The sequence below is a fragment of the Pristiophorus japonicus genome, chromosome 3, assembly GCF_044704955.1.
Source record: "Pristiophorus japonicus isolate sPriJap1 chromosome 3, sPriJap1.hap1, whole genome shotgun sequence".
Classification (NCBI taxonomy): domain Eukaryota; kingdom Metazoa; phylum Chordata; class Chondrichthyes; family Pristiophoridae; genus Pristiophorus; species Pristiophorus japonicus.
Genome location: NC_091979.1, coordinates 195449555 through 195473153, shown reverse-complemented (window position 1 = coordinate 195473153; position 23599 = coordinate 195449555). Strand labels below are relative to the sequence as shown.

Genomic DNA, 23599 nt, shown 5'->3' with positions numbered 1-23599 from the left:
CGCATCACCCACCCCAGGCCAACGTTAGAGATTAAAGAACAGAAAGGTAGGAGTGTCAGAAACAATAGAGTAAGTTCGTGGAGCACTGCTGAAAGCAGGAGCTGAAATGGAGGACATGCAACTGCCAGTATGGTAACCCTGTCACTGTGGGACTCGCCCTCCCTCGCCCATATTCCTGAGCGACAGGACCAGCTGTTAACATCTGTAATGATATGTAATATCAGTCGAATCCCCATCGGCAGCCCCTAAGGGACTATTTGTACATATTAAAAAGCGATGCCTGCTTCTTGCTGGTGCTGAGCATTTCCAGGATACAGGAACAGCGACAAGAGCTCCGGTATAAGCAGGCAGATTTCATTCTCCCTTCCACCAAGTCAATGTTCATTCTGGCATCAGAGACCAAATCAATCCCCCAAACCCCAACAATTCCATTTCATTTTAATTTATTTTTTGCTGTAAATAAAACCTTCAATCCCAGTTGCGCAAAGTAAAAATTTGTTCGACAAAGCAGCACTAAATATCAGACTGCGTTAATTTAAAATATAAACGAGTAAACTGAACTGCCTGCAATTCGCAGTGCAGAAAACCTTGCTAACATCCACTGTGAACTTGTTCAAATTAACAGCACGAAACCAGATTGTTTATGCAGTAATATCCAACATGAAGATTTCTATCTGCTAACATGAGCTGCACATTATGTTACAGTACCTGTGCTCTTTAGATTCCAGTTGCTTTTACTGATCTTCAGTCCTACTTGTTGCCAGCTGTTCATGTTATTTCAAATCCTTCTATCTCTTTTCCCCACTCTCTCCTCCATTCTCACACTCCCTCAGTCAAAGACCTTCACCTGACTGTCCCACCCCTCTACCCCCAGCATTGGCCAACCCCTTCTAAGGCCTTGCTCTTGATTGGCATCTCTTTGTACCACTGAGAGTTGGGAAGGGATCTGGCAGCTTGCATTGCATTAATAAATGCATTTAATTTGCAGACTGTCGCATAGGTCTCTGTCAGATGTCTCTGCTTTCTCCCTCTCTACACCCTGCAATTTTTTTTTTTTTTTTTTGGTGACACTAGAGGTTATCCGTTTCATCAAGACCTGCCAAGAAAGCCGCATTATTGTTAACTTGTTGGCAAGGCTGCAAGGATTATAATCGCATTCATTTATCCCCTTTCCCAAACTCAGAGCTTGTTGCCAAGTTAGGAACCCGCAATTTAAAAATGTAACAAAGTAGTAACAAAATGAATCATCTAGAATCATACAATACAAAAGGAGGCCATTCGGCCCAGTGCCAGCTCTTTGAAAGCACTATCCAATCAGTCTCACAATCCCTATTCTTTCTCCATAGCCCTGAAAATTTCTGACAGCTGACAGATTTTATTCTCATTCCCACCAAGTCAACACTCACACTTTCATCAGAGACCAAAACAAAACTCCCAACAGCCCAACAATTCCATTTAAATTTTTGTGGGAAATAAAACCCGCAATCCCAATTGCACTAAATAAATGTTTGTTCTCTACGACCTTACAAAGGCAACCGCGAGGGTCTATGGAGTGTCCTCCTCTGTTTCGGATGCCCCCAAAAGTACGTCACCATCCTTTGCCTGCTCCACGACGACATGCAGGCCGTGATCCTTACCAACGGATCCATCACAGACCCAATTCACGTCCGGACCGGGGTCAAGCAGGGCAGCGACATTGCCCCAAACCTCTTCTCCGTCTTCCCCGCTGCCATGCTCCACCTCACAGTTGACAAGCTCCCCGCTGGACTGGAACTAAACTACAGAACAATGGGAAGCTGTTCAACCTTCGCCGTCTCCAGGCCAGGTCCAAGACCACTCCAACCTCTTGTCGTCGAGCTGCAGTACGCGGACAATGCCTGCATCTGCGCACATACAGAGGCTGAACTCCAGGACATAGTCGATGTATTTACCGAGGCATATAAAAGCATAGGCCTTACGCTAAACATTAGTAAGACAAAGGTCCTCCACCAGCCTGTCCTCGCCACACAGCACTGCCCCCCTCCCCAGACAGCAAGATCCACGGCGTGTCCCTGTACAACGTGGACCACTTCCCGTACCTCGGGAGCCTCCTATCAACAAGAGCAGGCATTGACGACGAGATCCAACACTGCCTCCAGTGCACCAGTGCAGCCTTCAGTCGCCTGAGCAAAAGAGTGTTTGAAGACCAGTCCCTCAAGACTGTCACCAAGCTCATGGTCTACAGGGCTGTAGTAATACCCGCCCTCCTGTATGGCTGAGACATGGACCATGTACAGTAGACATCTCAAGTCACTGGAGAAATATCACCAGCAATGTCTCCGCAAGATCCTGCAAATCCCCTGGGAGGACAGATGCACAAACATTAGCGTCCACGTCCAGGCCAACATCCCCAGCATTGAAGCACTGACTATATTTGATCAGCTCCGCTGGGCAAGCCACATAGTTCGCATGCCAGACACGAGACTCCCAAAGCAAGCGCTCTACTCGGCAAATGAGCCAAAGTCGGCCAGAGGAAACGTCACAAGGACACCCTCAAAGCCTCCCTGATAAAGTGCGACATCCCCACTGACACCAGGGAGTTCCTGGCCATAGACCGCCCTAAGTGGAGGAAGTGCATTCGGGAGGGCACTGAGCTCCTCGAGTATCGTCGCCGCGAGCATGCAGAAATCAAGCGCAGGCAGCGGAAGGAGCGTGTGGCAAACCAGGCTCCGTGCCCACCCTTTCCCTCAATGACTATCTGCCCCACCTGTGACAGAGACTGTGGTTCTCGTATTGGACTGTACAGCCACCTAAGAACTCGTACTAAGAGTGGAAGCAAGTCTTCCTCGATTCCGAGGGACTGCCTATAATGAAGGTGATGACCAGTGCATCCTGGAATGGGGCTATCACTTCCTTACACTGCCACTCTCTAGCTCTTCAGTAACAGTGTGGATGTGTATTGGACTGTACATCCACCGAAGAACTCATGCTAAGAGTGGAAGGAAGTCTTCCTCGCTTCCGAGGGACTTCCTATGATGATAATGATTCAAGCCGGGACCTGAATCATGCAAGATCAGCAGCAGGCCGGAGCTATTAGAGGGAGCAGCGTGCGGCGACATACTACTGCAGGGAACAGTGCGTGCTGCTGCAGGAGGGCGACGGTTGACAACAGTGCGGGCAGGTATAGCAGGAGTGGCGAGGTCGGGCGAAGGAGCGGCAAGAGTTCGGAGAGGGAGGTGATCGGGGCCCAGGAGAGGCAAGAGTTTTGGGTCTAGAAGAGGCGAGGGCCCAGGGGCAGCACGGGCCAGCCCACACTGCGATATGTGTGTGCACTAGGTACATGCAGCAGAGCTGGTCTCCAGTCGTCTTGGTGAATCCTTGCCACTGGACCAAGACCTAGCTCTGTCAAGCCCGTGTGGTGGCTGGGGTGCAACGGCCACCACACGTTAAAAAAAATCCACACACAGGCATCTTCCACCCTTCAACATGTAGTTCGGGACCTGGAATATTAGGTCTTTCATTGAAACACCTGTGAACTCATCCCTTTTCGGCGTGGAAGTGGGTCATCCTCGATACGAGGGACCACCTATGATGATGACTGAGCATTGTTAGATGTGCTGTCTTTCAGATGAGACCTTGAACCAATGCCTTGCTTGCCCTTTCAAGTGAATGTAAAAGATACCATGGCACTATTCAAAGAAGAGCAATAAATATAGCGCCTTTCATGACCTCAGGACATCCCAAAGTGCTTCACAGACAATGAAGTACTTCTGAAGTTTAGCCAACGTAGGAAATGCCAATCTGCGCACAGCAAGATTCCACAAACAGCAAAATGATCATGACCAGATTAACTGTTTTTTAGTGATGTTGGTTGATAGATAAATATTGACCAGAACATTGAGGAGAACTCCCCTGCTCTTTGTTGAATAGTGCTGTGGGTTCTTTAAGTCCACCAGAGAGGGCACATAGGGCCTCGGTTTAATGACTAATCTGAAAGATGGCACCACACTGGAGTGTCAGCCTATATTTTGTGCTTAAGTCTCCGAAGTGGGACTATGAACACACAACCTTCTGACTCAGAGGCAACAGTGCCAACACTGAACCACAGCTCCAACTTAGATTTCACTTCATTAACAGTATAGTTTAGCACCCCTTTTTTTTCTCCTTGTCTCCAACGGCAGCTGGTCATTATTCCGCCATTCACACCCTATCTAGACTAAACTTTTTCTAATTCCGGCCATTATCATCATCCCTTTTGTCTCTCTAATTTCTCCTGCCTTCCACCCTATCACAAACCTTCCCTTTTGTTCTTTCATCCCCTCCGCCTTTCAGTGCTTCTTTAGAATGTGATCTTTCCAAGCACTAGCCAGTTCTGACGAAGGGTCATCGACCCAAAATGTTAACTCTGCTTTTCCCTCCACAGATGCTGCCTGACCCACTGAGATTTCCAGCATTTTCAGATTCCATTATCCGAGTATTTTGCTTTTGTGTAGTTCAGCACCCCATTTGCTTAGTTGACTGCTCCTCCATACCGCCTATAATACACTCTTCTCTACGAGTCTTGAGAAACGATCTTTTGTTGTAGATGATTTATTTTTCAGTGTCGATTAATGATCCGGAAATGGATATTGCATGACTTCATACTATTGCACTCTCCAAGATTACTAAAATTATGTATAGACTAATTGAGCTGGAAGCAGTAATCAGCAAGTACATATCCCACTGGTCCTGTTATTTTCCATATTCCCACCGCAGGTTATTGACAAATTTATTTTAGAAATTTGATATTGACAAACACACTCTCTTAGAGCTTGACAGTCAATAATAAAATTTAATGGAGGTGTTCAAAATTATTAAGGGTTTTGATAGAGTAGATAACAAGAAATTGTTTCCACTGGCAGGAGGATCGGTAACTACAGGACACAGATTTAAGATAATTGGCAAAAGAACCAGAGGGAGGTGAGAAGATTTTTTTTTTTTGTACAGCAAGTTGTTACAATCTGGAATGCACTGCCTGAAAGAGGAATGCAAGCAGATTTAATAGTAACCTTCAAAAGGGAATTGGATCTATACTTGAACAGAGAAATTTGAAGGGCTTTGGAGAAAGAGCAGAAGAATGGGACTAATTGGATAGATCTGTCACAGACATAATGGGCCAAATGGCTAGGATAGCCTCCTCTGGTTGAATATATTCTTTGAGGTTTCATCACATGACATCCTGCCTCCAATTACCCCTCCCACATGCTCCCGCCATTAGTCGATCAACACATCCATTCCTCACATTGCACCGCCTTCCCACGCCAACTGGAAAGTGAAAAATCTCTTCATTACCCATTTGGATGATTCTTGACTATCAGTCAAACAGTATTTTTTCCTAGCTCCAATATTTTAAACAGAATTATTCACAAAAAATAAAAAAACACACAATTTTGTGTAATGCCCCTATGAATTTTCTCCTGGGTTACTCACAGCAGTGTTGTGGAGATTAATCTTCAAAGCCTGGAGACGACAGGCCAATCCTGGAAGGTTATCATCTCTATGAATGGCCTCCTTCTGTGCTGTATGATTTTAAGATTCTAAATTGAAGCAGCCTCAATTTTGTGCTCATGTCTTTCGAATGGGACTTAAACCCATGGCCTTCAAATTCAGAGGCAAGAGTGCTACCCACTGTGCTACGGCCAACACCAAAGGCTGGCCTAACTCCATAGTGAAGCGGAGTGAGACTCCCTCCTCAAAAGAGAGAGTCTCAATCCTTTTCCATGCAGTGTCAGGCCGGGCCCTGACTCTAGAGTCAGGGTCCATTTACACAGTAACTGCAGTGTGAGTGAAAAGCAAATCTGCTTCACCCCAATGGTATGGTTATGCTGTGAATAGATCCTGAAACAGTCCCTCACACAGCTCCACACAATGTGATTCTGATCAATCAGTCAGAGATCTTGGTCGTTATTTCCAAACGCTACTCTGGCCTTAATCACAGGTACTGTAGTCTAGTGGTTATGATACTGGACTAATAATCCAGAAAGTGTGAGTTTAAATCCCACCCTGCCAGATTGAGAATTTAAATTCAGTTTTTAAAAATCTGGAAATAAAAAGCTGGTATGAGTAAAAATGACCATGAAGCTGTCTGATTGTAGAGCAATCCAACTCATATAATCATTAATAGGGAATTAATTTAGGAAAGCAAACTGTTGGGGAGGGAGGCTTGTGATGTCACAATTCAACGGATGCACTGTGATGTCACAATTTAAAGGGAGGGTGGCATTGATGTCACAATTTAAATGGAGGTATTGATGTCACAATTTAAATGAAAGTATTGATGTCACAATTTAAAGGGAGGGTGGCATTGATGTCACAATTTAAATGAAGCCATTGATGTCACAATTTAAATGAAAGTATTGATGTCATCATTTAAAGAGAGGGTAGCATTGATGTCACAATTTAAATGAAGGTATTGATGTCACAATTTAAATGAAGGTATTGATGTCACAATTTAAAGGGAGGGTGGCATTGATGTCACAATTTAAATGAAGCCATTGATGTCACAATTTAAATGAAAGTATTGATGTCATCATTTAAAGAGAGGGTAGCATTGATGTCACAATTTAAATGAAGGTATTGATGTCACAATTTAAATGAAGGTATTGATGTCACAATTTAAAGGGAGGGTGGCATTGATGTCACAATGTAAATGAAGCCATTGATGTCACAATGTAAATGAAGGCATTGTGATGTCACAATTTAAATCCCCCCCCCCCCCTCCCTCCCCCATTTATGGTGGGAAAACCTTGACCTATAGCCTCGATTTTCTCAAATGACACTATTTTTATCACTGGTGGTAACGCGTGGGTTAAAAAAAATGCCTGCTCCTGTTTGTTCAAAACTGTTCCAACCTTTTGTAAGGTATTCATTGAGACGGCGTTAATTGTATTATCTGGAGTCTTTTCACAAGTTCACAGGTTGGAAATGCATTCAGTCTCCCTTTATCTTTGACAATCACTTGAGGCTCAATAGTCCTGAACCTCTGCCACCCAGATCTGTTTTGTGGAGTCTATAGGATGCAGCAAAGATGTTAAGCTGCTGCTTAATGTAAACGCAGCAGCAGAAGGACACGTGTAATCCACGGAGCTGCGTAAATAACAGGCAGCAAGGCACTTTGGAGGCACGTAACCACTTTAGCTGAGCACGGCGCAGCTTGAAGCAATCGGGCCGCTGTGTGTCCAAGCGTCCACCGAGCCCGAGCAAAGGTCTCCTTTTAAATGAGTCCTGGTTAAGAAATTACTGATCTGCCGACAGTGCTATTCTGACAGCTCTCGTGCTCTGCTCAACTGCAGTGTGCAGCTGGTTGCCATGGCAATAGCCTCATCAGCGGCGTCTGAAGTCGATGCTCCCGCAGTAATGAGAGGCCACTGCCGATCCCCTCAGTTTCGGTGACCTGGTGACTGTGCAGGAGGCCTTCATTAAAACCAAGGGCCCTCAGTGAAGGTTAGCTCTGTTGACAGTGAGATGCCAATTGTCAATAAAGGGACCTTTGTTTTACATTTTTCTATTCAATTTTCGCAAATTGTAAAGATAGACATTCGGCAAAGAAGTGTGATTAATTCCTACGTAAGCACAGTTAGTTAATCTGAGAGCGCAGACAGGGCCTCATTTTAACGTCTCACCCGATAGATGGCACCTCTGAGTGCAGCACTCAATCAGTACTGCACTGGAGCCTAGATTTTTGTGCTCAAGTATCTGGGGTAAAACTTGAATCCACAATCTTCTGACTCAGAGGCGAGAGTGCTACCACTGAACCACGGCTGACACAGGTAACCTTGAATAAAAACAGAAAATGCTGGAAATACTCAGCATGTTAGACAGCATCTGTGGAAAGAGAAACATTTCAGGTCAATTGATATTAAGGAGGGACTTGATGCATACAAGAGGTAGAAAGGAACTGAGGGCAAAGAGGTAAATAGAGTGGGCCTCACGCACTGTGGCCAGTTTACATGAAAGAAAGACTTCATTTATATAGCACCTTTCACAACTTTAGGACTCCCAAATCGCTTTACAGCCAATGAAGTACTTTTGAAGTGTAGTCATTGTTGTAATGTAGGAAACGAATCAGCCAATTTGCACTAAGCATGGTCTCACAACAGTAATATGATAATGACTAGATTATCTGTTTTTGGCAATGTTGGGTGAGGGATAAATATTGGCCAGGACACCAGGGAGAACTCCCCTGTTCTTCTTCAAATAGTATCATGTGATCTTTTTTCTTCCACCTGAGAGGGCAGACGGGGCCTCGGTTTAATGTTTCAGGTGAAAGACGGAACTTCCGACCGTGCAGCGCTCCCTCAGTACCACGCTAGGAGTGTCGGCCTAGATTTTAGAAACAGAGAAACATAGAAATCTACAGCGCAGAAGGAGGCCATTCGACAAAGAACCACACGGCCCTTGGGCAGCAGTCCTGAAGGTTATATATAAACCTATCAACAATGGCAGAAAGGTAAAGAGCACCCAGCCCAATACAACTGCAACACCCCTTGTACCAAAACATTCTACACTCCACCCCAACCGGAGTCATGTGATCTCTTGGGAGAGGCAAAAACCAGATAAAAACTTGGCCAATTGGGGAAAAAAAATCTGGGAAAATTCCTCGCCAACCCATCCAGGCGATCGAAACTAATCCAGGAGATCACCTTGAACGTATTTGATTCCATGCAGTACTTACCATCGTATCTGCACCAGGCAATAAGAGGTTATCCAGTCTAATCCCACTTACCAGCTCCAGGTCCGTAAGCCTGCAGGTTACTTTAAGCGCCCATCCAAGCACCTTTTAAATGTGGTGAGGGTTTCTGCATCCACCACCTTTCCAGGCAGTAAGTTCCAGACCCTGACAAACCTCTGCATGAAGAAGCCTCCCCTCAAATCCCCATGAACTTTCCACCAACCACCTTAAAACTATGCCCCCTCATAATAGAAACATAGAAAATAGGTGCAGGAGTAGGCCATTCGGCCCTTCGAGCCTGCACCACCTTTCAATATGATCATGGCTGATTATTTTTGCAACTTTAGTACCCCATTCTTGCTTTCTCTCCATACCCCTTGATCCCTTTAGCCGTAAGGGCCACATCTAACTCCCTTTTGAATATATCTAACAAACTGGCCTCAACAACTTTCTGTGGTAGAGAATTCCACAGGTTCACAATTCTCTGAGTGAAGAAGTTTCTCCTCATCTTGGTCCTAAATGACTTACTCCTTACCATTAGACTGTGCCCCCTGGTTCTGGACTTCCCCAACATCGGGAACATTCTTCCTACGTCTAACCTGTCCAATCCCGTCAGAATTTTATATATTTCTATGAGGTTCCCTCTCATCCTTCTAAATTCCAGTGAATATAAGTCTAATCGATCCAGTCTTTCTTCACATGTCAGTCCTGCCATCCCGGGAATCAGTCTGGTGAACCTTCGCTGCACTCCCTCAATAGCAAGAACATCCTTCCTCAGATTAGGAGACTTAAACTGCACATAATATTCAAGGTGTGGCCTCACCAAGGCCCTGTACAACTGCAGTAAGACTTCCCTGCTCCTATACTCAAATCCTCTCGATATGAAGACCAGCATGCCATTTGCCTTTTTCACCGCCTGCTGTACCTGCATGCCAACTTTCAATGACTGATGTACCATGACACCCAGATCTCGTTGCACCTCCTCTTTTACTAATCTGTCACCATTCAGATAATATTCTGCCGCCTTGTTTTTGCCACCAAAGTGGATAACCTCACATTTAGCTACATTATACTGCATCTGCCATGCATTTGCCCACTCACCTAACTTGTCCAAGACACTCTGCAGCTTCTTAGCATCCTCCTCACAGCTCACACTGCCATCCAGCTTAGTGTCATCTGCAAACTTGGAGATATTACATTCAATTCCTTCGTCTAAATCATTAATGTATATTGTAAATAGCTGCAGTCTCAGCACTGAACCCTGCGGTACCTGCCATTCTGAAAAGGACCCGTTTATTCCTACTCATTACTTCCTGTCTGCCAACCAGTTCTCTATCCACGTCAATACATTACCCCCAATACCATGTGCTTTAATTTTGCACACTGATCTCTTGTGTGGGACCTTGTCAAAAGCCTTTTGAAAGTCCAAATACACCAGATCCACTGGTTCTCCCGTGTCCACTCTACTAGTTACATCTTCAAAAAATTCCAGAAGATTTGTCAAGCATGATTTCCCTTTCATAAATCCATGCTGACTTGGACCGATCCTGTCACTGCTTTCTAAATGCACTGCTATTACATCTTTAATAATTGATTCCAACATTTTCCCCACTACTGATGTCAGGCTAACCGGTCTATCATTCCCTGTTTTCTCTCTCCTTTTTTAAAAAGTGGGGTTACATTAGCTACCCTCCAATCCATAGGAACTGATCCAGAGTCTATAGAATGTTGGAAAATGATCAGCAATGCATCCACTATTTCTAGGGCCACTTCCTTAACTACTCTGGGATGCAGACTATCAGGCTCTGGGGATTTATCGGCCTTCAGTCCCATCAATTTCCCTAACACAATTTCTTGACTAATAAGGATTTCCTTCAGTTCCTCCTTCTCACCAGACCCTCAGTCCCCTAGTATTTCCGGAACGTTATTTATGTCTTCCTTAGTGAAGACAGAACCAAAGTATTTGTTCAAGTGGTCTGCCATTTATTTGTTTCCCATTATAAATTCACCTGATTCTGACTGCAAAGGACCTACATTTGTCTTCACTAATCTTTTTCTCTTCACATATCTATAAAAGCTTTTGCAGTCAGTTTTTATGTTCCCAGCAAGCTTTCTCTCATACTCTATTTTCCCCCTCCTAATTAAACCCTTTGTCCTCCCCTGCTGAATTCTAAATTTCTCCCAGTCCTCAGGTTTGCTGCTTTTTCTGGCCAATTTATATGCCTCTTCCTTGGATTTAACACTATCCCTAATTTCCTTTGTTAGCCACGGTTGAGCCACCTTCCCCGTTTTATTTTTACGCCAGACAGGTGTCACATTGTGGTTACATACATAACACCACTGTATTACTGTATACACTCAACCTAGATGCACACCTTGACCACAAGGGGTGAACTTGTGGGAGACACTTCTTACCTGATACTCGGGTATAAAAAGGGAGGTCCCACGCAGGGTCACGGGCTTTGGAGTCCTGTGAATAAAGAGTTCAGGTCACAGAGTGACCTTATCAGGTAAGAAGTGTCTCCCACAAGTTCACCCCTTGTGTCTCGTGTGGTTTCATACTTTAGAATAAGGACTTTACAACAGGGATGTACAATTGTTGAAGTTCATCCATGTGACCTTTAAATGTCTGCCATTGCCTATCCACCGTCAACCCTTACGTATCATTCGCCAGTCTATCCTAGCCAATTCACATCTCATACCATCAAAGTTACCTTTCTTTAAGTTCAGGACTCTAGTCTCTAAATTAACTGTGTCACTCTCCATCTTAATGAAGAATTCTACCATATTATGGTCACTCTTCTCCAAGGGGCCTCGCACAACAAGATTGCTAATTAATCCCCTCTCATTATGTAACACCCAGTCTAGGATGGCCAGTTCTCTAGTTGGTTCCTCGACGTATTGGTCTAGAAAACGATCCCTTATACAGTCCAGGAAATCCTCCACCGTATTGCTACCAGTTTGGTTAGCCCAATCTATATGCAGATTAAAGTCACTCATGATAACTGCTGTACCTTTATTGCACGCATCCCTAATTTCTTGTTCGATTCCATCCCCAACCTCACTACTACTGTTTGGTGGTCTGTACACAACTCCCACTGGCGTTTTCTGCCTTTTGGTGTTCCGCAGCTCTAACCATACAGATTCCACATCATCCAAGCTAATGTCCTTCTTTACTGTTGCGTTAATCTCCTCTTTAACCAGCAACACTACCCCCACCTCCTTTTCCTTTCTGTCTATCCTTCCTGAATATTGAATACCCCTGGATGTTGAGTTCCCAGCCTTGGTCACCCTGGAGCCATGTCTCTGTAATCCCAATTACATCATATCCGTTAACAGCTATCTGCGCAGTTAATTCATCCACCTTATTACTAATGCTCCTTGCATTGAGACACGGAGCCTTCAGGCTTGTTTTTTTAACACTCTCTGTCCTTTTAAAATTATGTTGTAATGTGGCCCTTTTTAATTTTTGTCTTTGATTTCTCTGTTCTCCGCTTTTCCTTATCTTCTTTCTACCTTTTGCTTCTGCCCCCATTTTACTTTCCTCTGTCTCCCTGCATAGATTCCCATCCCCCTGCCATATTAGTTTAAACCCTCCCCAACAACACTAACAAACACTTGCCCTAGGACATTGGTTCCGGTCCTGCCCAGGTGCAGACCGTCCGGTTTGTACTGGTCCCACCTCCCCCAGAACCGGTTCCAATGTCCCAGGAATTTGAATCCCTCCCCCTTGCACCATTCCTCAAGCCATGTATTCATCTTAACTATCCTGCTATTTCTACTCTGACTAGCACATGGCACTGGTAGCAATCCTGAGATTACTACCTTTGAGGTCCTACTTTTTAATTTAATTCCTAGCTCCCTAAGTTCAGCTTGTAGGACCTCATCCCGTTTTTTACCTATATCTTGGTACCTACACGCACCACGGCAACTGGCTGTTCACCCTCCCCCTCCAGAATGTCCTGCAGCCGTTCTGAGACATCCTTGACCCTTGCAACAGGGAGGCAACATACCAGCCTGGACTCTCGATTGCGGCCGCAGAAACGCCTTACAATAGAATCCCCTACCACTATAGCTCTCCCACTCTTTTTCCTGCCCTCTTGTGCAGCAGAGCCACCCATGGTGCCATGAACTTGGCTGCTGCTGCCTTCCCCTAATGCGTCATCTCCCCCAACGTACCCAAAACAGTATATCTGTTTTAGAGAGAGATGACTGCAGGGGACCCCTGCACTACCTTCCTTCCACTGCTCTGCCTGATGGTCACACATTCCCTATCTGCCTGTGTAACCTTTACCTGCGGTGTGACCAACTCACTAAGTGTGCTATTCACGACATCCTCAGCATCGTGGATGCTCCAGAGTGAGTTCATGCGCAGTTCCAGTGCCGCAATGCAGCCTGCCAGGAGCTGCAGCTGCACACACATCCATAGTAGTCAGGGACACTGGAAGCGTCCCTGACTTCCCAGATAGCACAGGAGGAGCATGACACAGGTCTGGGCTTTCCTGCCATGACTTAACCCTTAAATTGACTTAACCCTTAAATTAACTTAATTTGGCAACAATGCCAAAAGGTTACCTACTGATAAGGAAAGAAAAAGAACACGAAAAAGATTAAATACTCACCAATCCTCCAGCCAATCACTTATCCGCTTGGCTGTGACGTCACACTTCGATTTCTTATTACTTCTTTGTTTACTCTCGTCCCTGCACCAGCTAGCTGCTCCGACTGCTGCTCCGACTGCCCGAACTCCTGGCCTTTTATAATTGACCCCTCCACTATGGGAAATAGGTCCTTGCTATCCACTATATCCAGGCCCCTCAAAATGAGCCTATCCAATCTGTCCTCATAGCTAAGATTCTCCATTCCAGGCAGCATCCTAGTAAATCTCCTCTGCACCCTCTCTAGTGCAATCACGTCCTTCCTATAATACGGCGACCAGAACTGCATGTAGTATTCCAGCTGTGGGCTAACCAGGGTATTAAACAATTTAAGCATAACCTCCCTGCTCTTATATTCTATGCCTTGGCCATTAAAGGCAAGTATTCCTTATGCCTTCTTAACCACCTTATCCACTTGGCCTGTTACTTTCAGGGATCTGTGGACAAGCACTCTGAGGTCCCTTTGTTCATCTACACTTTTAAGTGGCCTACCGCTTAATGTGTATACCCTTTCCTTATTAGCCCTCCCAAAGTGCATTACTTCAGACTTCTCTGAATTAAATTCCATTTGCCACTGCTCTGCCCACCTGACTAGTAGATTGATAGCCTCCTGCAGTCCATGACTTACCTCCTCATTATCAACCACACAGCAATTTTGAGTGTCATCTGCAAACTTCTTAATCATACTCCCTATATTCAAATATAGTTCATTGATATATACGACAAAAAGCAAGGGACCCAGTACTGAGCCCTATGGAACCCCACTGGAAACATCCTTCCAGTCATAAAAACATCCATCAACCATTACTCTTTGCTTCCTACCTCTAAGCCAATTTTGGATCAAACTGGCCACTTTGCCCTGGATCCCATAGACTTTAACCTTCGTGACCAGTCTACCATGTGGGACCTTATCAAAAGGTTTGCTAAAGTCCATATACATTACATTATACACACTACCCTCATCGACCCTCCTAGTTAACTCCTCAAGTTCCTGGCATGGGATTTAAATCCACAACCTTTGGACTCAGACTAGTAATACCAACTGAGCCTTGGCTCAATGTTTATTCACATATAGTTTCCACCAGGAGTCAATGGATAGCGATCAGGAGCATTTACCCATTGGGCTATCTGGGAGCGGTATACCACACATTTTAAAATCTAATTGATATTATAATTATTTGAAGAACATTTGCATTTTAGATCACATTGTAAACATGGAAATATTAAGGCCATCTCCATGGTTCCCTCAACTACATGTGCGATATAAAAATAGAGATCACAATGCTGTTTTAACAATAAAGGGTTCTATTTCCTCATTGAAAGTTCCCCAAGGCTTCACACTTCAAAAACAAACAAGAATGAATTTGTTCTGCCTGTGAATTGTGATTGAATCACAGGGGATTTCATTTAAAATCATATTGTTCCACTTCCACATGCTGTTTTTCAAAGTCTTTGACAGACCTTTGGAGAGGATGCAAAGGAGATTTACCAGAATGGCAATAGTTATAAGAGACTAGAGAAACTGGGCTTGTTCTTCTGAGAGCAGAGAAGGTTTAGGGGAGATTTAATAAAGGTGTTCAAAATTATGACAGTTCAGATCAAGTAAATAAGAAGTAAATGTATCCACTGGCAGGAGGGTCGGTAACCAGAGGACACAGATTTAAGATGATTGGCAAAAGAACCAGGGGCGATTGAGGGGAATTTGTTTTTTACATGACGAGTTGTTATGATCTGGAATGCATTGCCTGATTCAATAGTAACTTTCAAAAGGGAATTGGATATATACTTGAAGGGAAAAATTGAAGTGCTATGGGAAAAGAGCAGAGGGTTGGGACTAATTGGATAGTTCTTCAACAAGCTGACACAGGCACGATGGGCCGAATGGCCTCCTTCTGTGCTTTATAATTCGATAATATCCATTTCCTCCATGACCGGCGTACCTTGGCTGCCGTGTATACTATCAATAGTACACACTGCAGCCATCTACCAAGGCTTCTTCAACAGCTCCTCCCAAACCCACGACCTCCACCATCCAGAAGGACAAGGGCAGCAGGCACATGGATACACAAACACCTGCAAGTTCCCCTCCAAGTCACCCACCATCCAACTTGGACATATATCACCACTCCTTCATTGTCACTGAGTCAAAATCCTGGAACTCCCTACGTAACAGCACTGTGGGAGCACCTTCATCACACAGACTGCAGCAGTTCAAGAAGGCGGCCCAGCACCACCTTCTCAAGGGCAACTAGGGATGGACAATAAATGCTGGCTTTGCCAGTGATGCCCATATCCCAAGAATGAATTTTTTTTTAAAGCAGCCAGGAAGACATCTCAACAAACACAGTTTACATATTAAGGCTGATTTTTGCCCCCACATGTCTGATGCGAATAGGGTGTGCAGGGGTTAAAATAGGGGCAGCGTCTGCCCTCCAGCTTGGCACTATGCTTTTGCCGGCCATGATTTTAATTCCTGGGTTTCGGAGGAAGGCATGCAAGGCCCTCGCTGCAGGCAGGCCAGAGCCTTGTAAATAAAAGAGCTAGGACTCTACACTGTGGAGAAGTGTAGACATAAGGGGATCTGATTGAGGTTTATAAGATGATGAAGGGAATAGATTGTGTTCCAGTTGACAGTTTGTTCTAACAAAATAGCTTAGTGAGGACCAGGGATCACAAATTTAAGTTGTATAAGGCTAAATCTAGGTTAGATGTCAGGAGGTGTTTTTTTCCCAGAGAATAGTGGACCTCAGGAATAGGCTGCCGACTTGTGTGGTGGATGCTGATTCACCGAATTCCTTCAAGGTGGCAGATGGAATATAATGTGGGGAAATGTGAGGTTATTTACTTTGGTAGGAAGAATAGAAAAACAGATTTATTTTTAAATGGTGAGAAACTGTTAAATGTTGGTGTTCAGAGGGACTTGAATGTTGTTGTACACGAAACATAGAAAGTTAGTCTGTAGGTACAGCAAGCAATTAGGAAGGCAAATGGTATGTTGGCCTTTATTGCAAGGGGGATGCAGTACAGGAGTTAAGGAAGTCTTGCTGCAATTGTACAGGGCTTTGGTGAGACCACGCGTGAGTATTGTGTACAGTTTTAGTCTCAGTACCTAAGGAAGGATATACTTGCTTCAGACAGGGTGCAAGAAATATTATCTCGATTGATTCTATGAGGAAAGATTGAGTGGAATGGGCCTATACTTTCTGGAGTTTAGAAGAATGAGAGGTGACCTCATTGAAACATGTAAGATTCTGAGACTACGGCCTACTCATGCGCCTATTTCTCCTGTTTCTTATGTTTCAAGTGAGAGCTGGACCTGTTTCTGTCTTGGGCGGAGATCACCTTGTAAAAAGGTAGGTAACTGCATGGAATTATCAGGACCAGAGTGATCTCCTGGACTAGTTTTGATTGCCTAAGGGTATTGGTGAGGAATTTCTTATCTAGGGGATCCAGGAAATCACATGATTTTGAATGGGCTGGGGAGTGTATATATTGTGATGCATAAGGCATCACAATTGTGTGGGACAGGCTGAATGGAACAAAGGGTCTTTTCCTGTCTGTTGTTGTTTGTATGTTCATATTCAACAGCCAGGGTCCGATGACGTCAATGGAACCCTGCAGTCGCATGTTCGGTGCCTGATTCCGGCCTTGCCTGGGAAACCTGGCACTACATAGAAGCAGACACAGAGGAGGGCTGTGTAGGTAAGTTGCTTTCAATTAAGTTACTGCTTTTTCACCTCCTTTGCAGATGGTACAATGCAGCGTCAGCCGTGGCTCAGTTGGTAGCACTCTTAACTGTGAGCCAGAAAGTTGTGGGTTCAAGTCCCACTCCAGAGACTTGAGCACAAAAAATCTAGGCTGACACTCCAGTCAAGTACAAAGGGAGTGCTGCACTGTCGGAGCTGCCACCTTGAGATGTTAAACCGAAGCCCTGTCTGCCCTCTCAGGTGGATGTAAAAGATCCCTTGACACTCTTTTGAAGAGGAGCTGGGGAGTTCTTCCGGTGTCCTGGCCAATATTTATCCCCCGATCAACATCACTAAAACAGATTGTCTGGTCATTACTACATTGCTGTTTGTGGGACCTTGCTGTGAGCAAATTGGCTGCTGTGTTTCCTACATTACAACAGAGACTACACTTCAAAAAGTACTTCATTGGTTGTAAAGTTTTTTGGGCCATCCTGAGGTGGTGAAAGGCACTTTAGAAATGTAACATCTGTCTATCTATCTCCACAGAAGAAAAATGCTGGGAGGTCAGTGGGTAGGACAGTTTTAATGCAGTGATGATCACACTGGTTGACACCCATTGCCTCCACTGCACTCCCTGCGAATCAGGGGAAGATTGCTTGAATGTTTATATGAAGCTGAACTCGTCAGGTCACATCTCCTGTGCTAATTGCACCTGAAGAACAGTGTCACATTGTCATGACGATGGAAGCCAGAGAATCGACCCTAGTGTGTTTTCGGCTTCCATGAATTATTGAGTAAAGCCCCATGAGCATTCATTATGAACATGTCGAAAACCAAAGTTTAAAGCGTGGATAGAGCAGCTGTGCAAAAGCCTGTGAGACTACTCATCCTGAACTGGCTGGTGGATTATTCATGCAAACCCTCATTATAGAGCCCTGAGGCCATAGGCAGGGGACCCAATTAAACTTTGATGATCTGATAGCTTCCCTGAGATTCTGCCTGCATCCACCATTTCACACTGTAAGGCCAAATTGTCATCTGTTAATAAGCTTCACATAATCCGATTCCCAGCCGAGCAGTGAAAGGGTGGCTTTATTGTCTTATTTTGCGCTCTTTATTCATGTAAAAAGTTGAGACAACAGTAACAACAACTTCTATTTATATAGTGCCTTTAACATAATAAAACGTCCTAAGGCGTTTCACAGGAGTATTATAAGACAAAAAATTTGACACCAAGTCACACAAGAAGAAATTAGGGCAGATGACGAAAAGCTTGGTCAGATGTAGGTTTAAGGAGCGTCGTAAAGGAAGAGAGGGGTAGAAAGGCTTAGGGAGGGAGTTCCAGAGATTAGAGCTTAGGCAGTTGAAGGCACACCACCAATGGTTGAGCGATTATAATCAGGGATGCTCAAGAGGGCAGAATTAGAGGAGCGCGACATCTCGGGGGGGGGGGGCTGGAGGAAATTACAGAGATAGCATGGGGCAAGGCCATGGAGGGATTTTAAAATAAGGATGAGAATTTTGAAATCTAGCTGTTGCTTAACCGGGAGCCAATGTAGGTCAGCGATCACAGGGGTGATGGGTGAACGGGACTTAGTGCGAATTAGGACATGTGCAGCCGAGTTTTGGATAACCTCTGGTTTACGTAGGGTAGAATATAGGAGGCCAGGTAGAATATAGGAGGCCAGCCAGAAGTGTGTTGGAATAGTCACGTGCAGAGGTAACAAAGGCATGGATAAAGGTTTCAGCAGCTGATGAGCTGAGGCAGCGGCGGAGATGGGCGATGTTAAAAAGAAACAAAGGGGGTTTCATTTGCTCTGCGTGCTACATTCGTTAAATTCCTGTTTGGGGTATTTTAACCCTGTCATTAACTCATTTAAAATAAACTAGTTATTTTTAACATGAGAATAGGCCTCCCTCTGTGCTGTATGATTCTATAGGGGAGTCATCATCATAGGCAGTCCCTCGAAATCGAGGAAGACTTGCTTCCACTCTAAAAGTGAGTTCTTAGGTGATTGTATAGTCCAATACAGGAATTACAATCTGTCACAGGTGGGACAGAAAATTGTTGAAGGAAAGGGTGGGTGGGGAGTCTGGTTTGCCACATGCTCCTTCTGCTGCCTGCGCTTGTTTTCTGCATGCTCTCGGCGACGAGACTTGAGGTGCTCAGCGCCCTCCCGGATGCTATTCCTCCACTTAGGGCGGTCCTGGGCCAGGGATTCCCAGGTGCTGGTGGTGATGTTGTACTTTATCAAGGAGGCTTTCAGGGTGTCCTTGAAACATTTCCTCTACCCACCTGGGGCTCGCTTGCCGTATAAGAATTCCGAACAGAACACTTGCTTTGGGAGTCTCGTGTCGGGCATGCAGACGATGTGGTCCGCCCAATGGAGCTGGTCGAGTGTGGTCAGTGCTTCGATGCTGGGGATGTTGGCCTGATCGAGAACACTGACGTCTGTGTGTCTATCCTTCCAGGGGATTTGCAGGATCTTGCAGAGGCAGCGTTGGTGGCATTTCTCCAACGATTTGAGGTGTCTGCTGAATATGATCTAAGTCTCTGAGCCATATAGGGGAGTAGGCCTAACTTAATAGCTCTTTTAAAGAGTCGGCACAGACACTGCAGCCCATCATGCATCATTCTATGAACCAAATAGTTAAAGGCACAGGCAGATTTTTTAAATCAAACATGTTTAATCAGTGATCTGAAAGCAGCACATAGAGTCCATTAAATCTCAGTGATTAGTTTAATACTAATCCAAATTTAAGGTACATAACTAAAAAGGGATTAAAAGTCATGTATATGGATGCAAGATTTACTATGAGCAATTCAGTGCACTCCTCTCTACAGGATGTCAATGACAGCAATCACATCAAAAGCTCATCAGTATGGAAAATTCTACACTAGATTCAGGATACTTCTGCCTTGCTTAGTTTCACTTGTCATTCAGTGTAAGGCAAAAATGCATCTGTCTTTTCTTTCTTTCCCATGGACTATGTTAATCTCCAACTTGATTTATTTTTACATTTGCTCTACATTTGCACCCTTTTAGCTTTTCTCAGTACAAACATCTACCATGGCGAAGAGTGTGGATCCTGGCACCTGATCCAAGGCTACCAACTCTTACAAGAACAATGTGCATTTATATAGCACCTTTAGCATAGTAAAATGTCACAAGGTGTTTCACAGGAGCATGATCAGACAAAATTTGACAAAAAGCCATATGAGGAGATATCAGAACAGGTGACAAAAAGCTTGGTTAAAGAGGAAGCTTTTAAGGAGCGTCTTCAAGGAGGAGAGAGAGAGGTAGAGAGACGGAGAAGTATAGGGAGAGAATTCCAGAGCTTAGGGCCTAGGCAGTGTAAGACGCACAGAAATCATCCCTCGCCTCGTCTAACAGTTTACAGAGTTCGGAGATGTGGAACAGAACAACTCAAAACCAATGAATCTGTGAAAAACTTCTTTTTTTACTTAAGATCAACAAGAAATTACAAGAAAGTTCACACAAAACTGTTGCGTATAATACCTCCTTGATTACACTTCAGCATATACAGGATTATTCCCTTACTTTAAAATCAAGTGATGATAAGGAAGCACTACATACACAGAAACATAGAAACATAGAAAATAGGTGCAGGAGTAGGCCATTCGGCCCTTCAAGCCTGCACCGCCATTCAATGAGTTCATGGCTGAACATGCAACTTCAGTACCCCATTCCTGCTTTCTCGCCATACCCCTTGATCCCCCGAGTAGTAAGGATTACATCGAACTCCTTTTTGAATATATTTAGTGAATTGGCCTCAACAACTTTATGTGGTAGAGAATTCCACAGGTTCACCACTCTGGGTGAAGAAGTTTCTCCTCATCTCGGTCCTAAATGTCTTACCCCTTATCCTTAGACTGTGACCCCTGGACTTCCCCAACATTGGGAACATTCTTCCTGCATCTAACCGGTCTATACCCATAAGAATTTTAAACGTTTCTATGAGGTCCCCTCTCATTCTTCTGAACTCCAGTGAATACAAGCCCAGTTGATCCAGTCTTTCTTGATAGGTCAGTCCCACCATCCCGGGAATCAGTCTGGTGAACCTTCGCTGCACTCCCTGAATAGCAAGAATGCCCTTCCTCAAGTTAGGAGACCATAACTGTACACAATACTCCAGGTGTGGCCTCACCAAGGCCCTGTACAACTGTAGTAACACCTCCCTGCCCCTGTACTCAAATCCCCTTGCTATGAAGGCCAACATGCCATTTGCTTTCTTAACCACCTGCTGTACCTGCATGCCAACCTTCAATGACTGATGTACCATGACACCCAGATCGCGTTGCACCTCCACTTTTCCTAATCTGTCACCATTCAGATAATAGTCTGTCTCTCTGTTTTTACAACCAAAGTGGATAACCTCACATTTATCCACATTATACTTCATCTGCCATGCATTTGCCCACTCACCTAACCTATCCAAGTCACTCTGCAGCCTCATAGCATCCTCCTCGCAGCTTGCACTGCCACCCAACTTCGTGTCATCCGCAAATTTGGAGATACTACATTTAATCCCCTTGTTTAAATCATTAATGTACAATGTAAACAGCTGGGGCCCCAGCACAGAACCTTGCGGTACCCCCCCACTAGTCACTGTCTGCCATTCTGAAAAGTACCCATTTACCCCTACTCTTTGCTTCCTGTCTGCCAACCAGTTCTCAATCCACGTCAGCACACTACCCCCAATCCCATGTGCTTTAACTTTGCACATTAATCTCTTGTGTGCGACCTTGTCGAAAGCCTTCTGGAAGTCCAAATACACCACGTCAACTGGTTCTCCCTTGTCCACTCCACTGGAAACATCCTCAAAAAATTCCAGAAGATTTGTCAAGCATGATTTCCCTTTCACAAATCCATGCTGACTTGGACCTATCATGTCACTTCTTTCCAAATGCGCTGCTATGACATCCTTAATAATTGATTCCATCATTTTACCCACTACCGATGTCAGGCTGACTGGTCTATAATTCCCTGTTTTCTCTCTCCTTCCTTTTTTAAAAAGCGGGGTTACATTGGCTACCCTCCACTCCATAGGAACTGATCCATAGTCTATGGAATGTTGGAAAATGACTGTCAATGCATCCGCTATTTCCAAGGCCACCTCCTTAAGTACTCTGGGATGGGCCCTGGGGATTTATCGGCCTTCAATCCCATCAATTTCCCCAACACAATTTCCCGACTAATAAGGACTTCCCTCAGTTCCTCTTTCTTACTCGACCCTCTGACCCCTTTTATATCCGGAAGGTTGTTTGTGTTCTCCTTAGTGAATACCGAGCCAAAGTACTTGTTCAATTGGTCTGCTATTTCTTTGTTCCCAATTATGACTTCCCCTGATTCTGACTGCAGGGGACCTTCGTTTGTCTTTACTAATCTTTTTCTCTTTACATATCTATAGAAGCTTTTGCAGTCCATTTTAATGTTCCCTGCAAGCTTCCTCTCGTTCTCTATTTTCCCTGCCCTAATCAAACCCTTTGTACTCCTCTGCTGAGTTCTAAATTTATCCCAGTCCCCGGGTTCGCTACTATTTCTGGCCAATTTGTATGCCTCTTCCTTGGCTTCTTTACTATCCCTAATTTCCCTTGATAGCCACGGTTGAGCCACCTTCCCTTTTTTATATTTACGCCAGACAGGAATGTACAATTGTTGTAGTTCATCCACGCGGTCTCTAAATGTCTGCCATTGCCCATCCACAGTCAACCCCTTAAATATCATTCGCCAATCTATCCTAGCCAATTCATGCCTCATACCTTCAAAGTTACCCTTCTTTAAGTTCTGAACCATGGTCTCTGAATTAACTGTTTCCTTCTCCATCCTAATGTAGAATTCCACCATATTATGGTCACTCTTCCCCAAGGGGCCTCGCACAACGAGATTGCTAATTAATCCTCTTTCATTACACAACACCCAGTCTAAGATGGCCTCCCCCCTAGTTGGTTCCTCAACATATTGGTCGACAAAACCATCCCTTATGCACTCCAGGAAATCCTCCTCCACCGTATTGTTTCCAGTTTGGTTAGCCCAATCTATATGCATATTAAAGTCACCCATGATAACTGCTGCACCTTTATTGCATGCACCCCTAATTTCCTCTCTGATGCCCTCCCCAACATCACTACTATTTTTTGGAGGTCTGTACACAACTCCCACTCGCGCTTTCTGCCCTTTGGTATTCCGTAGCTCCACCCATACCGATTCCACATCATCCAAGCTAATGTCTTTCCTTACAATTGCTTTAATTTCCTCTTTAACCAGCAACGCCACCCCACCTTCTTTTCCTTTCTGTCTATCTTTCCTAAATGTTGAATACCCTTGGATGTTGAGTTCCCAGCCTTGGTCACCCTGGAGTCATGTCTCCGTGATGCCAACCACATCGTATCCGTTCACTGCTATCTGCACAGTTAATTCGTCCACCTTATTCCGAATATTCCTCGCATTGAGGCACAGAGCCTTCAGGCTTGCCTTTTTAACACACTTTGACCCTTCGTAATTTTGCTGTAAAGTGGCCCTTTTTTTTTGCCTTGGGTT

At 44.6% G+C, this 23599-nt stretch overlaps 1 protein-coding gene across 3 annotated transcripts in view; it reads right to left on the bottom strand.

Moving 5' to 3' along the window:
- Positions 1–23599, bottom strand: part of lrrc3 (leucine rich repeat containing 3) — a 121615-nt gene that overhangs the window by 88502 nt on the left and 9514 nt on the right. The window contains exon 1 of one of the 3 annotated variants that reach the window (XM_070874898.1): positions 6870–6990. The exons of 1 other annotated variant lie outside the window; for it this stretch is intronic. The gene's annotated coding sequence lies outside the window, so the exon portion shown is untranslated. Of the gene's footprint in view, positions 1–708; positions 798–6869; positions 6991–23599 lie in introns of those variants that run through there. One more of the 3 variants, XM_070874897.1, reaches the window with a different exon arrangement.